This window comes from Rhinoderma darwinii, assembly GCF_050947455.1.
Source record: "Rhinoderma darwinii isolate aRhiDar2 chromosome 5 unlocalized genomic scaffold, aRhiDar2.hap1 SUPER_5_unloc_19, whole genome shotgun sequence".
NCBI classification, from domain to species: Eukaryota; Metazoa; Chordata; class Amphibia; order Anura; family Rhinodermatidae; genus Rhinoderma; species Rhinoderma darwinii.
In genome coordinates, this window is record NW_027461775.1 from 383,164 (window position 1) to 396,663 (window position 13,500).

At 47.8% G+C, this 13,500-nt stretch overlaps 9 non-coding genes across 9 annotated transcripts; all 9 read left to right on the forward strand.

Moving 5' to 3' along the window:
* Positions 1-1,005: 1,005 nt before the first annotated feature.
* On the forward strand, positions 1,006-1,196 carry LOC142686943 (U2 spliceosomal RNA). The gene has a single exon (XR_012856235.1). It is a non-coding gene; the product is annotated as a U2 spliceosomal RNA (small nuclear RNA).
* Positions 1,197-2,456: 1,260 nt separating this feature from the next.
* On the forward strand, positions 2,457-2,647 carry LOC142686944 (U2 spliceosomal RNA). Its single transcript, XR_012856236.1, has one exon. It is a non-coding gene; the product is annotated as a U2 spliceosomal RNA (small nuclear RNA).
* Positions 2,648-3,947: 1,300 nt separating this feature from the next.
* Positions 3,948-4,138, forward strand: LOC142686945 (U2 spliceosomal RNA). The gene has a single exon (XR_012856237.1). It is a non-coding gene; the product is annotated as a U2 spliceosomal RNA (small nuclear RNA).
* A 1,296-nt stretch (positions 4,139-5,434) lies between these two features.
* LOC142686946 (U2 spliceosomal RNA) lies at positions 5,435-5,625 on the forward strand. The gene has a single exon (XR_012856238.1). It is a non-coding gene; the product is annotated as a U2 spliceosomal RNA (small nuclear RNA).
* Positions 5,626-6,921: 1,296 nt separating this feature from the next.
* Positions 6,922-7,112, forward strand: LOC142686947 (U2 spliceosomal RNA). The gene has a single exon (XR_012856239.1). It is a non-coding gene; the product is annotated as a U2 spliceosomal RNA (small nuclear RNA).
* Positions 7,113-8,368: 1,256 nt separating this feature from the next.
* Positions 8,369-8,559, forward strand: LOC142687130 (U2 spliceosomal RNA). The gene has a single exon (XR_012856405.1). It is a non-coding gene; the product is annotated as a U2 spliceosomal RNA (small nuclear RNA).
* Positions 8,560-9,863: 1,304 nt separating this feature from the next.
* LOC142687167 (U2 spliceosomal RNA) lies at positions 9,864-10,054 on the forward strand. The gene has a single exon (XR_012856433.1). It is a non-coding gene; the product is annotated as a U2 spliceosomal RNA (small nuclear RNA).
* Positions 10,055-11,354: 1,300 nt separating this feature from the next.
* LOC142686948 (U2 spliceosomal RNA) lies at positions 11,355-11,545 on the forward strand. Its single transcript, XR_012856240.1, has one exon. It is a non-coding gene; the product is annotated as a U2 spliceosomal RNA (small nuclear RNA).
* Positions 11,546-12,820: 1,275 nt separating this feature from the next.
* Positions 12,821-13,011, forward strand: LOC142686949 (U2 spliceosomal RNA). The gene has a single exon (XR_012856241.1). It is a non-coding gene; the product is annotated as a U2 spliceosomal RNA (small nuclear RNA).
* The last annotated feature ends 489 nt before the right edge of the window (positions 13,012-13,500 follow it).

Genomic DNA, 13,500 nt, shown 5'->3' on the forward strand with positions numbered 1-13,500 from the left:
ACCTGAGCCAGCCACTGATTGATTGATTGATTGATTGATTGATTGATTGATTGATTGATTGATTGATGCAGCACAACAGTCAAATAGTGGAGTGGAGTAGGGGAACAGCAAACAGCCAATAAAGCAGCCCGCCCGCTCGCCTGCCCGCCACAATGGACCTACCTGTGTACACTAGATGGATGTGATGGAATGTACTGTCGTCCCTACATTTCAAGAAGAAGTAAGAATTGCAGTTGCAACAAAGCCTTGCTTGCCTACAAAGAGAGCAGCAATTTGGATTTGTTACTATGTTACCTAGAAGAATAACAAACTGTGCAAGGATGGAGGTTGTAGGAGCAAGGAGAAGTTGTCTGTAAAGTTGGTGGATGCCTATTTTCCATTTTGCAGTCCCTTGTCTCCCTCTTGTGGCCTCCTGGAGGCAACTAGCTGTGCAAAAAAAAGACAGCCTGGCGGCTGGCTGTTGCAGTGTTGCCCTCTCAGGCAACACTGAGTGACTGACTGAGCCTCACCGTCTTATATAAAGTTCAGACGGAACTTTGCACGTGTCATAGTGGAGCCCTCAGGATTCCAGAGCCAGCTTTCTGACATCATAATGGGGCCTCAGAGATAAAAGCCTGGGCCCAGGCAGTGTTGGTCAGTGCTGCTCAGCAGGCAGCACTGGACTGGACTGGATTACAGCTGATACAAGGTGTGAAGGAACAAGGGGTGGCTGTGGGCATGCACTTGCTGCCGCTGCCAGTGTTTATCTGCATGGCAGCAGGGCATTTGGGCGTTGCCAGGAAGGCGTTTTTATGTAGATTCCTCCTCTTTCAGCACTGCATTGTGGTGCAAGCAAAAGAAGCAAATCCTGTCTGGCTTCCTCTCCGGCCTTTATTCACCTCCCGTGTAGCTGTGAGTGTGTGAGCCTGCAGGGCCCCATGGAATTGCCTAGAAGTAGGCTGAATCGCTGCAAGGGCTGAACAGCAGTATCGGGCAGGCTCGGGCAACGCGCGGCCCGTTCGGGTTATCGCTTCTCGGCCTTTTGGCTAAGATCAAGTGTAGTATCTGTTCTTATCAGTTTAATATCTGATACGTCCCCTATCTGGGGACCATATATTAAATGGATTTTTAGAACAGGGAGATGGAAATAGAGCTTGCTCTGTCCACTCCACGCATTGACCTGGTATTGCAGTATTTCCAGGACCGGTGCACCCTTTCCTTATGTGTTGACTAAAAGCAGATTCCAAAAGTGTTTTTTGTCTTTGCTATTGTTTCTGTCTTTCTGAAGGGATCTCCCCTTTTAATCCCATTATTTCAACACCTGTTGGACAATGCATGAGTGATAATGAGCTCATTGATTAAATGCAATTAATGAATAGATTGCCACCTCTTGTTGTGTGTCGTCTGTGTTTCTGTGTTTCCGGCATTTCACATTGGAACACCTCATTCACCTTCCTTGTCTTCTCTCCGCCCTCCCTTTTAGGTAAGTTAAAGAGCTGCACCTGAGCCAGCCACTGATTGATTGATTGATTGATTGATGCAGCACAACAGTCAAATAGTGGAGTGGAGTAGGGGAACAGCAAACAGCCAATAAAGCAGCCCGCCCGCTCGCCTGCCCGCCACAATGGACCTACCTGTGTACACTAGATGGATGTGATGGAATGTACTGTCGTCCCTACATTTCAAGAAGAAGTAAGAATTGCAGTTGCAACAAAGCCTTGCTTGCCTACAAAGAGAGCAGCAATTTGGATTTGTTACTATGTTACCTAGAAGAATAACAAACTGTGCAAGGATGGAGGTTGTAGGAGCAAGGAGAAGTTGTCTGTAAAGTTGGTGGATGCCTATTTTCCATTTTGCAGTCCCTTGTCTCCCTCTTGTGGCCTCCTGGAGGCAACTAGCTGTGCAAAAAAAAGACAGCCTGGCGGCCGGCTGTTGCAGTGTTGCCCTCTCAGGCAACACTGAGTGACTGACTGAGCCTCACCGTCTTATATAAAGTTCAGACAGAACTTTGCACGTGTCATAGTGGAGCCCTCAGGATTCCAGAGCCAGCTTTCTGACATCATAATGGGGCCTCAGAGATAAAAGCCTGGGCCCAGGCAGTGTTGGTCAGTGCTGCTCAGCAGGCAGCACTGGACTGGACTGGATTACAGCTGATACAAGGTGTGAAGGAACAAGGGGTGGCTGTGGGCATGCACTTGCTGCCGCTGCCAGTGTTTATCTGCATGGCAGCAGGGCATTTGGGCGTTGCCAGGAAGGCGTTTTTATGTAGATTCCTCCTCTTTCAGCACTGCATTGTGGTGCAAGCAAAAGAAGCAAATCCTGTCTGGCTTCCTCTCCGGCCTTTATTCACCTCCCGTGTAGCTGTGAGTGTGTGAGCCTGCAGGGCCCCATGGAATTGCCTAGAAGTAGGCTGAATCGCTGCAAGGGCTGAACAGCAGTATCGGGCAGGCTCGGGCAACGCGCGGCCCGTTCGGGTTATCGCTTCTCGGCCTTTTGGCTAAGATCAAGTGTAGTATCTGTTCTTATCAGTTTAATATCTGATACGTCCCCTATCTGGGGACCATATATTAAATGGATTTTTAGAACAGGGAGATGGAAATAGAGCTTGCTCTGTCCACTCCACGCATTGACCTGGTATTGCAGTATTTCCAGGACCGGTGCACCCTTTCCTTATGTGTTGACTAAAAGCAGATTCCAAAAGTGTTTTTTGTCTTTGCTATTGTTTCTGTCTTTCTGAAGGGATCTCCCCTTTTAATCCCATTATTTCAACACCTGTTGGACAATGCATGAGTGATAATGAGCTCATTGATTAAATGCAATTAATGAATAGATTGCCACCTCTTGTTGTGTGTCGTCTGTGTTTCTGTGTTTCCGGCATTTCACATTGGAACACCTCATTCACCTTCCTTGTCTTCTCTCCGCCCTCCCTTTTAGGTAAGTTAAAGAGCTGCACCTGAGCCAGCCACTGATTGATTGATTGATTGATTGATTGATTGATTGATTGATTGATTGATTGATTGATTGATTGATGCAGCACAACAGTCAAATAGTGGAGTGGAGTAGGGGAACAGCAAACAGCCAATAAAGCAGCCCGCCCGCTCGCCTGCCCGCCACAATGGACCTACCTGTGTACACTAGATGGATGTGATGGAATGTACTGTCGTCCCTACATTTCAAGAAGAAGTAAGAATTGCAGTTGCAACAAAGCCTTGCTTGCCTACAAAGAGAGCAGCAATTTGGATTTGTTACTATGTTACCTAGAAGAATAACAAACTGTGCAAGGATGGAGGTTGTAGGAGCAAGGAGAAGTTGTCTGTAAAGTTGGTGGATGCCTATTTTCCATTTTGCAGTCCCTTGTCTCCCTCTTGTGGCCTCCTGGAGGCAACTAGCTGTGCAAAAAAAAGACAGCCTGGCGGCCGGCTGTTGCAGTGTTGCCCTCTCAGGCAACACTGAGTGACTGACTGAGCCTCACCGTCTTATATAAAGTTCAGACGGAACTTTGCACGTGTCATAGTGGAGCCCTCAGGATTCCAGAGCCAGCTTTCTGACATCATAATGGGGCCTCAGAGATAAAAGCCTGGGCCCAGGCAGTGTTGGTCAGTGCTGCTCAGCAGGCAGCACTGGACTGGACTGGATTACAGCTGATACAAGGTGTGAAGGAACAAGGGGTGGCTGTGGGCATGCACTTGCTGCCGCTGCCAGTGTTTATCTGCATGGCAGCAGGGCATTTGGGCGTTGCCAGGAAGGCGTTTTTATGTAGATTCCTCCTCTTTCAGCACTGCATTGTGGTGCAAGCAAAAGAAGCAAATCCTGTCTGGCTTCCTCTCCGGCCTTTATTCACCTCCCGTGTAGCTGTGAGTGTGTGAGCCTGCAGGGCCCCATGGAATTGCCTAGAAGTAGGCTGAATCGCTGCAAGGGCTGAACAGCAGTATCGGGCAGGCTCGGGCAACGCGCGGCCCGTTCGGGTTATCGCTTCTCGGCCTTTTGGCTAAGATCAAGTGTAGTATCTGTTCTTATCAGTTTAATATCTGATACGTCCCCTATCTGGGGACCATATATTAAATGGATTTTTAGAACAGGGAGATGGAAATAGAGCTTGCTCTGTCCACTCCACGCATTGACCTGGTATTGCAGTATTTCCAGGACCGGTGCACCCTTTCCTTATGTGTTGACTAAAAGCAGATTCCAAAAGTGTTTTTTGTCTTTGCTATTGTTTCTGTCTTTCTGAAGGGATCTCCCCTTTTAATCCCATTATTTCAACACCTGTTGGACAATGCATGAGTGATAATGAGCTCATTGATTAAATGCAATTAATGAATAGATTGCCACCTCTTGTTGTGTGTCGTCTGTGTTTCTGTGTTTCCGGCATTTCACATTGGAACACCTCATTCACCTTCCTTGTCTTCTCTCCGCCCTCCCTTTTAGGTAAGTTAAAGAGCTGCACCTGAGCCAGCCACTGATTGATTGATTGATTGATTGATTGATTGATTGATTGATTGATTGATTGATTGATTGATGCAGCACAACAGTCAAATAGTGGAGTGGAGTAGGGGAACAGCAAACAGCCAATAAAGCAGCCCGCCCGCTCGCCTGCCCGCCACAATGGACCTACCTGTGTACACTAGATGGATGTGATGGAATGTACTGTCGTCCCTACATTTCAAGAAGAAGTAAGAATTGCAGTTGCAACAAAGCCTTGCTTGCCTACAAAGAGAGCAGCAATTTGGATTTGTTACTATGTTACCTAGAAGAATAACAAACTGTGCAAGGATGGAGGTTGTAGGAGCAAGGAGAAGTTGTCTGTAAAGTTGGTGGATGCCTATTTTCCATTTTGCAGTCCCTTGTCTCCCTCTTGTGGCCTCCTGGAGGCAACTAGCTGTGCAAAAAAAAGACAGCCTGGCGGCCGGCTGTTGCAGTGTTGCCCTCTCAGGCAACACTGAGTGACTGACTGAGCCTCACCGTCTTATATAAAGTTCAGACGGAACTTTGCACGTGTCATAGTGGAGCCCTCAGGATTCCAGAGCCAGCTTTCTGACATCATAATGGGGCCTCAGAGATAAAAGCCTGGGCCCAGGCAGTGTTGGTCAGTGCTGCTCAGCAGGCAGCACTGGACTGGACTGGATTACAGCTGATACAAGGTGTGAAGGAACAAGGGGTGGCTGTGGGCATGCACTTGCTGCCGCTGCCAGTGTTTATCTGCATGGCAGCAGGGCATTTGGGCGTTGCCAGGAAGGCGTTTTTATGTAGATTCCTCCTCTTTCAGCACTGCATTGTGGTGCAAGCAAAAGAAGCAAATCCTGTCTGGCTTCCTCTCCGGCCTTTATTCACCTCCCGTGTAGCTGTGAGTGTGTGAGCCTGCAGGGCCCCATGGAATTGCCTAGAAGTAGGCTGAATCGCTGCAAGGGCTGAACAGCAGTATCGGGCAGGCTCGGGCAACGCGCGGCCCGTTCGGGTTATCGCTTCTCGGCCTTTTGGCTAAGATCAAGTGTAGTATCTGTTCTTATCAGTTTAATATCTGATACGTCCCCTATCTGGGGACCATATATTAAATGGATTTTTAGAACAGGGAGATGGAAATAGAGCTTGCTCTGTCCACTCCACGCATTGACCTGGTATTGCAGTATTTCCAGGACCGGTGCACCCTTTCCTTATGTGTTGACTAAAAGCAGATTCCAAAAGTGTTTTTTGTCTTTGCTATTGTTTCTGTCTTTCTGAAGGGATCTCCCCTTTTAATCCCATTATTTCAACACCTGTTGGACAATGCATGAGTGATAATGAGCTCATTGATTAAATGCAATTAATGAATAGATTGCCACCTCTTGTTGTGTGTCGTCTGTGTTTCTGTGTTTACGGCATTTCACATTGGAACACCTCATTCACCTTCCTTGTCTTCTCTCCGCCCTCCCTTTTAGGTAAGTTAAAGAGCTGCACCTGAGCCAGCCACTGATTGATTGATTGATTGATTGATTGATTGATTGATTGATTGATTGATTGATTGATTGATGCAGCACAACAGTCAAATAGTGGAGTGGAGTAGGGGAACAGCAAACAGCCAATAAAGCAGCCCGCCCGCTCGCCTGCCCGCCACAATGGACCTACCTGTGTACACTAGATGGATGTGATGGAATGTACTGTCGTCCCTACATTTCAAGAAGAAGTAAGAATTGCAGTTGCAACAAAGCCTTGCTTGCCTACAAAGAGAGCAGCAATTTGGATTTGTTACTATGTTACCTAGAAGAATAACAAACTGTGCAAGGATGGAGGTTGTAGGAGCAAGGAGAAGTTGTCTGTAAAGTTGGTGGATGCCTATTTTCCATTTTGCAGTCCCTTGTCTCCCTCTTGTGGCCTCCTGGAGGCAACTAGCTGTGCAAAAAAAAGACAGCCTGGCGGCCGGCTGTTGCAGTGTTGCCCTCTCAGGCAACACTGAGTGACTGACTGAGCCTCACCGTCTTATATAAAGTTCAGACGGAACTTTGCACGTGTCATAGTGGAGCCCTCAGGATTCCAGAGCCAGCTTTCTGACATCATAATGGGGCCTCAGAGATAAAAGCCTGGGCCCAGGCAGTGTTGGTCAGTGCTGCTCAGCAGGCAGCACTGGACTGGACTGGATTACAGCTGATACAAGGTGTGAAGGAACAAGGGGTGGCTGTGGGCATGCACTTGCTGCCGCTGCCAGTGTTTATCTGCATGGCAGCAGGGCATTTGGGCGTTGCCAGGAAGGCGTTTTTATGTAGATTCCTCCTCTTTCAGCACTGCATTGTGGTGCAAGCAAAAGAAGCAAATCCTGTCTGGCTTCCTCTCCGGCCTTTATTCACCTCCCGTGTAGCTGTGAGTGTGTGAGCCTGCAGGGCCCCATGGAATTGCCTAGAAGTAGGCTGAATCGCTGCAAGGGCTGAACAGCAGTATCGGGCAGGCTCGGGCAACGCGCGGCCCGTTCGGGTTATCGCTTCTCGGCCTTTTGGCTAAGATCAAGTGTAGTATCTGTTCTTATCAGTTTAATATCTGATACGTCCCCTATCTGGGGACCATATATTAAATGGATTTTTAGAACAGGGAGATGGAAATAGAGCTTGCTCTGTCCACTCCACGCATTGACCTGGTATTGCAGTATTTCCAGGACCGGTGCACCCTTTCCTTATGTGTTGACTAAAAGCAGATTCCAAAAGTGTTTTTTGTCTTTGCTATTGTTTCTGTCTTTCTGAAGGGATCTCCCCTTTTAATCCCATTATTTCAACACCTGTTGGACAATGCATGAGTGATAATGAGCTCATTGATTAAATGCAATTAATGAATAGATTGCCACCTCTTGTTGTGTGTCGTCTGTGTTTCTGTGTTTCCGGCATTTCACATTGGAACACCTCATTCACCTTCCTTGTCTTCTCTCCGCCCTCCCTTTTAGGTAAGTTAAAGAGCTGCACCTGAGCCAGCCACTGATTGATTGATTGATTGATTGATTGATTGATTGATGCAGCACAACAGTCAAATAGTGGAGTGGAGTAGGGGAACAGCAAACAGCCAATAAAGCAGCCCGCCCGCTCGCCTGCCCGCCACAATGGACCTACCTGTGTACACTAGATGGATGTGATGGAATGTACTGTCGTCCCTACATTTCAAGAAGAAGTAAGAATTGCAGTTGCAACAAAGCCTTGCTTGCCTACAAAGAGAGCAGCAATTTGGATTTGTTACTATGTTACCTAGAAGAATAACAAACTGTGCAAGGATGGAGGTTGTAGGAGCAAGGAGAAGTTGTCTGTAAAGTTGGTGGATGCCTATTTTCCATTTTGCAGTCCCTTGTCTCCCTCTTGTGGCCTCCTGGAGGCAACTAGCTGTGCAAAAAAAAGACAGCCTGGCGGCCGGCTGTTGCAGTGTTGCCCTCTCAGGCAACACTGAGTGACTGACTGAGAAAGTTCAGACGGAACTTTGCACGTGTCATAGTGGAGCCCTCAGGATTCCAGAGCCAGCTTTCTGACATCATAATGGGGCCTCAGAGATAAAAGCCTGGGCCCAGGCAGTGTTGGTCAGTGCTGCTCAGCAGGCAGCACTGGACTGGACTGGATTACAGCTGATACAAGGTGTGAAGGAACAAGGGGTGGCTGTGGGCATGCACTTGCTGCCGCTGCCAGTGTTTATCTGCATGGCAGCAGGGCATTTGGGCGTTGCCAGGAAGGCGTTTTTATGTAGATTCCTCCTCTTTCAGCACTGCATTGTGGTGCAAGCAAAAGAAGCAAATCCTGTCTGGCTTCCTCTCCGGCCTTTATTCACCTCCCGTGTAGCTGTGAGTGTGTGAGCCTGCAGGGCCCCATGGAATTGCCTAGAAGTAGGCTGAATCGCTGCAAGGGCTGAACAGCAGTATCGGGCAGGCTCGGGCAACGCGCGGCCCGTTCGGGTTATCGCTTCTCGGCCTTTTGGCTAAGATCAAGTGTAGTATCTGTTCTTATCAGTTTAATATCTGATACGTCCCCTATCTGGGGACCATATATTAAATGGATTTATAGAACAGGGAGATGGAAATAGAGCTTGCTCTGTCCACTCCACGCATTGACCTGGTATTGCAGTATTTCCAGGACCGGTGCACCCTTTCCTTATGTGTTGACTAAAAGCAGATTCCAAAAGTGTTTTTTGTCTTTGCTATTGTTTCTGTCTTTCTGAAGGGATCTCCCCTTTTAATCCCATTATTTCAACACCTGTTGGACAATGCATGAGTGATAATGAGCTCATTGATTAAATGCAATTAATGAATAGATTGCCACCTCTTGTTGTGTGTCGTCTGTGTTTCTGTGTTTCCGGCATTTCACATTGGAACACCTCATTCACCTTCCTTGTCTTCTCTCCGCCCTCCCTTTTAGGTAAGTTAAAGAGCTGCACCTGAGCCAGCCACTGATTGATTGATTGATTGATTGATTGATTGATTGATTGATTGATTGATTGATTGATTGATTGATTGATGCAGCACAACAGTCAAATAGTGGAGTGGAGTAGGGGAACAGCAAACAGCCAATAAAGCAGCCCGCCCGCTCGCCTGCCCGCCACAATGGACCTACCTGTGTACACTAGATGGATGTGATGGAATGTACTGTCGTCCCTACATTTCAAGAAGAAGTAAGAATTGCAGTTGCAACAAAGCCTTGCTTGCCTACAAAGAGAGCAGCAATTTGGATTTGTTACTATGTTACCTAGAAGAATAACAAACTGTGCAAGGATGGAGGTTGTAGGAGCAAGGAGAAGTTGTCTGTAAAGTTGGTGGATGCCTATTTTCCATTTTGCAGTCCCTTGTCTCCCTCTTGTGGCCTCCTGGAGGCAACTAGCTGTGCAAAAAAAAGACAGCCTGGCGGCCGGCTGTTGCAGTGTTGCCCTCTCAGGCAACACTGAGTGACTGACTGAGCCTCACCGTCTTATATAAAGTTCAGACGGAACTTTGCACGTGTCATAGTGGAGCCCTCAGGATTCCAGAGCCAGCTTTCTGACATCATAATGGGGCCTCAGAGATAAAAGCCTGGGCCCAGGCAGTGTTGGTCAGTGCTGCTCAGCAGGCAGCACTGGACTGGACTGGATTACAGCTGATACAAGGTGTGAAGGAACAAGGGGTGGCTGTGGGCATGCACTTGCTGCCGCTGCCAGTGTTTATCTGCATGGCAGCAGGGCATTTGGGCGTTGCCAGGAAGGCGTTTTTATGTAGATTCCTCCTCTTTCAGCACTGCATTGTGGTGCAAGCAAAAGAAGCAAATCCTGTCTGGCTTCCTCTCTGGCCTTTATTCACCTCCCGTGTAGCTGTGAGTGTGTGAGCCTGCAGGGCCCCATGAAATTGCCTAGAAGTAGGCTGAATCGCTGCAAGGGCTGAACAGCAGTATCGGGCAGGCTCGGGCAACGCGCGGCCCGTTCGGGTTATAGCTTCTCGGCCTTTTGGCTAAGATCAAGTGTAGTATCTGTTCTTATCAGTTTAATATCTGATACGTCCCCTATCTGGGGACCATATATTAAATGGATTTTTAGAACAGGGAGATGGAAATAGAGCTTGCTCTGTCCACTCCACGCATTGACCTGGTATTGCAGTATTTCCAGGACCGGTGCACCCTTTCCTTATGTGTTGACTAAAAGCAGATTCCAAAAGTGTTTTTTGTCTTTGCTATTGTTTCTGTCTTTCTGAAGGGATCTCCCCTTTTAATCCCATTATTTCAACACCTGTTGGACAATGCATGAGTGATAATGAGCTCATTGATTAAATGCAATTAATGAATAGATTGCCACCTCTTGTTGTGTGTCGTCTGTGTTTCTGTGTTTCCGGCATTTCACATTGGAACACCTCATTCACCTTCCTTGTCTTCTCTCCGCCCTCCCTTTTAGGTAAGTTAAAGAGCTGCACCTGAGCCAGCCACTGATTGATTGATTGATTGATTGATTGATTGATTGATTGATTGATTGATTGATTGATTGATTGATGCAGCACAACAGTCAAATAGTGGAGTGGAGTAGGGGAACAGCAAACAGCCAATAAAGCAGCCCGCCCGCTCGCCTGCCCGCCACAATGGACCTACCTGTGTACACTAGATGGATGTGATGGAATGTACTGTCGTCCCTACATTTCAAGAAGAAGTAAGAATTGCAGTTGCAACAAAGCCTTGCTTGCCTACAAAGAGAGCAGCAATTTGGATTTGTTACTATGTTACCTAGAAGAATAACAAACTGTGCAAGGATGGAGGTTGTAGGAGCAAGGAGAAGTTGTCTGTAAAGTTGGTGGATGCCTATTTTCCATTTTGCAGTCCCTTGTCTCCCTCTTGTGGCCTCCTGGAGGCAACTAGCTGTGCAAAAAAAAGACAGCCTGGCGGCCGGCTGTTGCAGTGTTGCCCTCTCAGGCAACACTGAGTGACTGACTGAGCCTCACCGTCTTATATAAAGTTCAGACGGAACTTTGCACGTGTCATAGTGGAGCCCTCAGGATTCCAGAGCCAGCTTTCTGACATCATAATGGGGCCTCAGAGATAAAAGCCTGGGCCCAGGCAGTGTTGGTCAGTGCTGCTCAGCAGGCAGCACTGGACTGGACTGGATTACAGCTGATACAAGGTGTGAAGGAACAAGGGGTGGCTGTGGGCATGCACTTGCTGCCGCTGCCAGTGTTTATCTGCATGGCAGCAGGGCATTTGGGCGTTGCCAGGAAGGCGTTTTTATGTAGATTCCTCCTCTTTCAGCACTGCATTGTGGTGCAAGCAAAAGAAGCAAATCCTGTCTGGCTTCCTCTCCGGCCTTTATTCACCTCCCGTGTAGCTGTGAGTGTGTGAGCCTGCAGGGCCCCATGGAATTGCCTAGAAGTAGGCTGAATCGCTGCAAGGGCTGAACAGCAGTATCGGGCAGGCTCGGGCAACGCGCGGCCCGTTCGGGTTATCGCTTCTCGGCCTTTTGGCTAAGATCAAGTGTAGTATCTGTTCTTATCAGTTTAATATCTGATACGTCCCCTATCTGGGGACCATATATTAAATGGATTTTTAGAACAGGGAGATGGAAATAGAGCTTGCTCTGTCCACTCCACGCATTGACCTGGTATTGCAGTATTTCCAGGACCGGTGCACCCTTTCCTTATGTGTTGACTAAAAGCAGATTCCAAAAGTGTTTTTTGTCTTTGCTATTGTTTCTGTCTTTCTGAAGGGATCTCCCCTTTTAATCCCATTATTTCAACACCTGTTGGACAATGCATGAGTGATAATGAGCTCATTGATTAAATGCAATTAATGAATAGATTGCCACCTCTTGTTGTGTGTCGTCTGTGTTTCTGTGTTTCCGGCATTTCACATTGGAACACCTCATTCACCTTCCTTGTCTTCTCTCCGCCCTCCCTTTTAGGTAAGTTAAAGAGCTGCACCTGAGCCAGCCACTGATTGATTGATTGATTGATTGATTGATTGATTGATTGATGCAGCACAACAGTCAAATAGTGGAGTGGAGTAGGGGAACAGCAAACAGCCAATAAAGCAGCCCGCCCGCTCGCCTGCCCGCCACAATGGACCTACCTGTGTACACTAGATGGATGTGATGGAATGTACTGTCGTCCCTACATTTCAAGAAGAAGTAAGAATTGCAGTTGCAACAAAGCCTTGCTTGCCTACAAAGAGAGCAGCAATTTGGATTTGTTACTATGTTACCTAGAAGAATAACAAACTGTGCAAGGATGGAGGTTGTAGGAGCAAGGAGAAGTTGTCTGTAAAGTTGGTGGATGCCTATTTTCCATTTTGCAGTCCCTTGTCTCCCTCTTGTGGCCTCCTGGAGGCAACTAGCTGTGCAAAAAAAGACAGCCTGGCGGCCGGCTGTTGCAGTGTTGCCCTCTCAGGCAACACTGAGTGACTGACTGAGCCTCACCGTCTTATATAAAGTTCAGACGGAACTTTGCACGTGTCATAGTGGAGCCCTCAGGATTCCAGAGCCAGCTTTCTGACATCATAATGGGGCCTCAGAGATAAAAGCCTGGGCCCAGGCAGTGTTGGTCAGTGCTGCTCAGCAGGCAGCACTGGACTGGACTGGATTACAGCTGATACAAGGTGTGAAGGAACAAGGGGTGGCTGTGGGCATGCACTTGCTGCCGCTGCCAGTGTTTATCTGCATGGCAGCAGGGCATTTGGGCGTTGCCAGGAAGGCGTTTTTATGTAGATTCCTCCTCTTTCAGCACTGCATTGTGGTGCAAGCAAAAGAAGCAAATCCTGTCTGGCTTCCTCTCCGGCCTTTATTCACCTCCCGTGTAGCTGTGAGTGTGTGAGCCTGCAGGGCCCCATGGAATTGCCTAGAAGTAGGCTGAATCGCTGCAAGGGCTGAACAGCAGTATCGGGCAGGCTCGGGCAACGCGCGGCCCGTTCGGGTTATCGCTTCTCGGCCTTTTGGCTAAGATCAAGTGTAGTATCTGTTCTTATCAGTTTAATATCTGATACGTCCCCTATCTGGGGACCATATATTAAATGGATTTTTAGAACAGGGAGATGGAAATAGAGCTTGCTCTGTCCACTCCACGCATTGACCTGGTATTGCAGTATTTCCAGGACCGGTGCACCCTTTCCTTATGTGTTGACTAAAAGCAGATTCCAAAAGTGTTTTTTGTCTTTGCTATTGTTTCTGTCTTTCTGAAGGGATCTCCCCTTTTAATCCCATTATTTCAACACCTGTTGGACAATGCATGAGTGATAATGAGCTCATTGATTAAATGCAATTAATGAATAGATTGCCACCTCTTGTTGTGTGTCGTCTGTGTTTCTGTGTTTCCGGCATTTCACATTGGAACACCTCATTCACCTTCCTTGTCTTCTCTCCGCCCTCCCTTTTAGGTAAGTTAAAGAGCTGCACCTGAGCCAGCCACTGATTGATTGATTGATTGATTGATTGATTGATTGATTGATTGATTGATTGATGCAGCACAACAGTCAAATAGTGGAGTGGAGTAGGGGAACAGCAAACAGCCAATAAAGCAGCCCGCCCGCTCGCCTGCCCGCCACAATGGACCTACCTGTGTACACTAGATGGATGTGATGGAATGTACTGTCGTCCCTA